This window comes from Pinus tabuliformis, chromosome 9, assembly GCF_031772625.1.
Source record: "Pinus tabuliformis cultivar Carrire ecotype Pingquan chromosome 9, CPIR1, whole genome shotgun sequence".
Classification (NCBI taxonomy): domain Eukaryota; kingdom Viridiplantae; phylum Streptophyta; class Pinopsida; order Pinales; family Pinaceae; genus Pinus; species Pinus tabuliformis.
In genome coordinates, this window is record NC_142307.1 from 638,135,245 (window position 1) to 638,141,778 (window position 6,534).

A 6,534-nucleotide genomic window follows, 5' to 3' on the forward strand; every position below is an offset into this window, starting at 1 on the left:
ATATGTTGCACACTCTTTGATAAAATGCCATTATGTTTCTACCACCACTTTGTTGCAAAAAATGCAAGTTCGTTCTTCCCAATCTTCTTTAGGTATCGCCCAACTACCAGATTCACATCTTAGATGATGTGACCTAGTCCTCGGCCGAGCAATTAAAATTTTAGTTGTTCCCTTGATTGAGGAACTCAACTACTCTTTATCATCATGTTTCCATGTTGGGTTGAATTCTTTGACATAATAGGTTTTCTTTTTTTCCTACCTGCTTTTTCCACATGGTAGTCCTAATTTTTTCTAACACCCACCTTTTTATCTCCTCCTTAGTGTGAGGAAAATCATGCAGATTTATATCCCATTTGCTTAACCACTTTATGTTTTGTTTCATCCATGCCTTTTTCTGGTGGTTTAGCTCTTATTCAACAACCAATTTGGGCCATCGATGCTTATCCATATTTTCAACCTTCTTCAGGTAACTTAGCAAATGAATGATTGTTGATGCCTCAATTGGAAACATACCAGCCTCAACTAAAAGGATATCATATGGGACCGTTGATTTAACTTTGAGGCTACTTGTGATCAGGTGCTTTTGAATTCTTTTTATTTTTCGTCATTTGTGGTTTGACATGTTGCTCCCCCATATTTCACAACCATAGAGATAAATAGCACCACTAATATAACAAAGAGGGTTTTCTTAATCTTCCAATCCCATAGTTCTGCCTGACTACACCTGTTTTGAAGGAGGTAAGAAGCTTTCCTCCCTCCTTGGATTCTCTTTGATCTATATGTCTCCCAGCTAAGCCTATAGTGAAAGTCAATTCCTAAATACTTGTACTCATCTACCACCTCCAAGGGGTTGCCCTCAAAGAGAAAAGTACCCTGATGTTTCTTTCTTTTCAAAGAAAAAATCATGACTTTAGTTTTGCTAGTATTTACTTGCATTCCCACCTCTTGACAAAAGAGTTCCAGAGCTTTCAAGTGTTCTCTCAAACCTAGTGCCGATTTAGTGATAAGAATAAGGTCATTTGCATATAAAAGTAGTTTCACCACATATCTTTCCAACTAGATGCCTTCTCCTTTGGTATTGTTTATCCACTCTTCAAGCTTATCAATATATAAACCAAATAATGTGGGAGAAAGAGGACATCCTTGTTTGACTCCTATGTCACTGTCAAAGCATTTAGACATGCCTTCCTTTGTTCTAATTCTGGCTCTAACCCTCTCATAAAGCTTATGAACAACTACCCTATATTCCTTTGGGACCTTTAGTTCTTCTATTATGTGCCATCGATTATCTCTAGGGACAGTATCAAAGGCTTTTTTGAAGTCAACAAATCAACAAAATGCTATCCCACCTTGGTTGTCCCAAACTTTTTCTATGAAGTGTCTTAGAGTGATGCAACAATCAATGGTAGAATGTTTAGGCATGAAGCCAACCTGTCCCTTTGCTCTTTTTCCCTCTTTTTGTATCCATTCACTGATTCTGTGCTCTAGCATGCTCCCAAAAAGTTTTCAAAGAAGAGGGTTGATCATAATAGTACGGTAGTTACAAGGGTTATTGATATATTCTGTTTTGTGAAGAGCTATAACAACAATTGTTGTCCACTCAACCAGAAAGCTATCTTGATTTGTAGAAAATCCTGTAGATACAAAAGCTCATGCAATGTACTAAAGCAAAAGACAAGAATCTAATTCTACTTTCAACCAATGGAAGCCAATAGATCGATGAAAACAATATGAACAAAAAGAAGATAAATCAATGGCACACATAACACAAGATGTATCTCGGGAAAGCCACTGCTCAAAACCCCGCTATCTGTATTGCATATATCAGAAATATGAGTGAAGATACAAAGCATGTTCTCACTAGAACAATTCCACACAAGTATGCTCAACTCTATTAGCTCACAAGCTAGCTCAAGCTAAATCCTTAGCCTATTTAGTAGCTCTCTAAGCCCCTAATCTCTTGCACAATTCATAGGATGAATAACCCATATTTAAAGGGAATTCATGCTTCCAAAACGGTGCAATCCAAACATAGGATCAATCTCTAATGCATGCATGATATTTGCACTCCAGTAAATAATACCACTGATAGTACATTGTCCCTGCACTCTAGTCTCAACTGGGTCTTTCTCTGAACTGACATGCATGAGTTTCTCATGAGGGAATCTTCAGTTAACTGGAGTAGCACTAGTGGATGCATTAGTGCACCAACTAGATGTTAGTCCTCTATTAGTTGCAAAAACTATTTAGAACTAATTTTACTGAACTTAACTCAGTAAACTGAGTGATCTAATTTCCAACTCAATTTAAACTCATATTGGACCCCTAAAACTTAGGGAGAACATATACATGACTACATAAAGACTTCCAACTTGAAATTCCTAAGCTAATTAAGTTAATTAAACTTAATTAACTATTTACAAGTTGCTATGAGAATAGAATTCGAATTTAATTCTCAGTTTAATTCAAGAACAAATTAAACTGGAATTTCTTGTTGCCATTTCTCAACATGATTGACTTTGTTAAATATCTCCTTGATGTGTGGGGCTAGAAGTTTCATTCCCCATTTGCCAGTTTCTTTATGCTTTTTAAAATATTAGCAACTGAAAATAGCTCTGTTGAGGAGACAATTATGGGAGGCTTACTTTTCTCATTTGTATGCTCATACATAAGTTTTGCATAGTCTAACCAATGAGCCTTTGTGATATTTCTTTCTATTTTCTTTTTCTTTTGATGTAGTTCCTTCCAGAAACCTTTGGGATTCTGTTTTCCCAAATAAATTAATTCCTTCCTTCTTGAAATCACATAACTTTCTTTCTTTTATTTTATTAATTGTTTATATATAATCTTGTTTTCTTTGCTTGACTTTTCTTTGAAAAATCTTTTTGCATCCTTGCATTCTTTATCATACCAAGGATTAGTTGGGAAGGTATTTGTGATCCTCTTCATAGGCCTAGATCTCTTACATACCTTTAAAGATTTATGTATTAAGGGGATCAACATACTACTACAAACATATATTTTATCTCTTTCGTTATCCTTGCAGCCCCTATTGTTGTTTTTGGCCAGCTGGAGGTGTTCTTTAAGAGCAACCCTAAAGAGCTCCTATTTTTTCTTGGTTTAAGATAATTCTCCCATGTTCTGAAACTTTCTTGTGCAAATGATGGGGATGTTCCCCCTTTTGATCTTCTGTATTTATACCAAGCTTAATAAGAAGAGGCAAATGGTCAGAGTCTAGCTCTATAGGGAAACACTCAATATTAAAGTTCAACAACTTGGAAATAGACCTTTGAGAGGATATAACATAGTCTATTGTGCTTTTCCTGTTGTATGTTTTACAAGTAATACTATTGGACTTCAACCAATTTTTCATGCCATTACATAAAACCATGTCATTTAGGCTACAAAGGCTGAATAGTTCTACTCCAAAGTGTGAAACCTTCCCTTTCCCATATTGTGATGTCCTCCTCCAAGGGTGCTCTTCATTCTCTCTAAGTCATAGTGGATTGTTATCCTCTCCCATATCGCTACCCAATTGAATAGATTGAATGTTTGTTATTCTCACATTAAAATCACCAATTAGGAATATTTCTCCCACTTATTTTTTTTCCCCTGGAAAAATCCGTAATTTTTCATTAAGTAGGAAAAATTACCTATTGTAGATGCTATTGCATATGCTGTAACTGTGTCACTATGGTCTATGAACATAATAACATGCTATGAACTGTTCCAGAAACACCTCGCAGGGTGATCTGCTATAGTCAGCTGTGGAAAATATAAACTGTAGTATGCTTGTTTAGGCCTGTACATGAGCCACGCAGGGCCCTTTCAAAATTCCAAAATTTAACAAAAATTTTGTATTGTTTCAGAATTTACAAAACCAAAAATAGCTTGGTCAATGACCAAGGTCCCTCTGATAGAGTGGATCTATATATGGCCGGTGGTAATACTGGTATTCATTTGTCCCTCTCTGCTCAGTTATCACCCATTCGCCTCTGGGCAATAACACGGCCTCCTTGGATAATTTGTCAGCATTGCCGTTATGCTCCCTGTAGATATGAGAGCAAGAGATATTGTTAAATTTTGCCTTGAAAATATTTACCTCATTTAAAATGTTGCTGAGTGTGTGAATGTGACAATCAGAAATGCCATTGAACCAATTTACAATAATCTTTGAGTCCCCAAATATATTTATATTGTTGCACTGGTGTCCCAAAGAGAAATGCAATAAGTGGCACAAGGTAATGAGCTCAGCATAATTATTTGTTCCAGCACCCAATCCCATCTTGACTTTATAGAGGTGCTGTTCACTGATATGCAAAATGAAACCTCCACCACATCCTTGTTGGTTTGCAGCCCCGTCAAAGAAAGCCCAGGGCGTATTTTTGTCTATACAAGGAGGAGGATGAGGTCGACGCTCTCTAGGAGGCGGGGGATCTGGCAGTTCCCTGTATGCAGAAATTATCCCAGCCTCAATGTGAGGCCAATGCGCTGGTCTGTTATCGAAGATGAGACGGTTTCGGGCTTTCCATATGTACCAACTGACAAGCAAAGGTAGGTTCAGAAGATTGGATCCCCTGTGTCTATTTGCCCAATCGTCCCAAGCACTGCCCAGATCAATACCCTCCCATTGCCCAGTATATCGGATAGAGGTGGATAAGGTACGCCAAAGGGAAAGTATAACACTACAGCGCAGAAAGAGGTGGTCAGTAGATTCAGATGCACATTTGCACAGAATGCACCAGGTGGGCCCTTGAAAAGCTCTATGAGTAAGTTGTTCCCCGGTAGGCACCTTGTCTCTCAGAATGCACCAGAAGAATAATTTGGTTCGCGGCGGAGCCGTGAGTTTCCAAATGCTTCTCCACCAGTTTGTAATTGATTCTGGTCTCTTATGAATATTTAAAGAAATGTATCCTGATTTTGGAGAATATTTTCCATTCTCGGCCAGGCACCATACTAATTCATCCGGTCCCTCTTTAATTCTGATGTGAGATTCAGATAGCGCTGATATATACTCTTGCCATTCCTGGTGCCATCTAGGAGGTAGATCAATTTGACGAGCCGATTTCCATGCTTGTGCAAATATCCCTGTGTTCTGTTGATCTGCAATATGTGAGAACACCCTAATCTCATGGGAGTGTAGATACATGATGAGGTCTTGTGAGAGTAGGTGTCTACCTCCACTTCCAATCCACAGATCCAGTCCAATCCGTGCCAGGGAACCGTCATTTATCCTCCACACCAGATTGTCTCTTATATGGGGCAGAGAGTGAATCAAAGCCTTCCACACTGTTGAGATACCTGTCCTCGGCCAACTAGGCAGTCTGACCCAATCCATCAAGTGTTGTGGCCAGATGTATTTATGATATGATATATGAGTCCATAGATTCTGACTAGTCAGCAGGGTCCAACCCATTTTTGCTGCAAGGGCTTGAGAAAATAGAGGGAGGTCTTTTAATCCCCATCCCCCCCATTTCTTTGGCAATGCAATATTTTGCCAACTGATCCAGGCGAATATTCTTTTGTCTTGATTCCCAGCCCAAAGGTATCTGTTGCACAGTTGCTGTAAGCGAGATAGGATATTCCTGGGTATCCATGCAAGTGCCATCCAGAAAACTGGGGTGGCTTCCAGGACCGATTTGATAAGAACCAACCTTCCCGCCCTGGATAAGTATCTGTGACTCCAGCTGGATAACCTTTTCTCCAATTTTGAGACAAGCCAAACCCAATCTGCTATCCTCTGACTGGTGGGTTTTAACCAAAAACCCAGATATTTGAGTCCTCTATCCATTGGGTGGATACTGTAAGGAAAAACCTGATGAGCATAATGAGATTCATGGACAGATGTACGAGCAAAAGTGATAGTAGATTTGGATTGGTTGACAAGCATCCCAGTGGCTGACGAGAAAAGGTGAAGGATCCTGGAAAAGGAAAGGGAATCCCGGATGCTGCCATCCAGCAGGATAAGCACGTCATCCACAAATAGTAGATGGGTAAGAAAGCAGTCATCCGAGATCTTAAGGCCACAAAGGGCTCCTTCCCTCTTGGCCGATGCAATTAAACGACTTAGGCCTTCCATAACAATGAGGAAGAGGAGGGGAGATAAGGGACAACCTTGCCTAAGCCCCCTTTCAGAGTGGAAGAAATGGGAAGCCGAGCCATTTATAAGAACACTGAAAGTGGGGGTGGTAATGCAGGCCATGATCCAAGTAATGAAATTATGAGGGAAACCCATATGGATGAGAAGCATCTTGATGTAGAGCCAGCTGACACGGTCGAAAGCTTTAGACAGGTCGATCTTGAGGATGATACTTTTGAGATGTCTGGACCAGATAGAGTGAAAGGCTTCTTGCGCCGATCCTATGGCTTCATGAATCTGTCTGTCTTCGAGGAAGGCAAATTGTTGAGGAGCAATATGTCTAGAGAGAATAGGTCTGAGACGGTTGGCAATAATCTTGGAGATGATCTTGTAAAGACAGTTGCACAAAGATATGGGTCTGTAATCATCGAAAGAGGATGGGGAATCAGACTTTG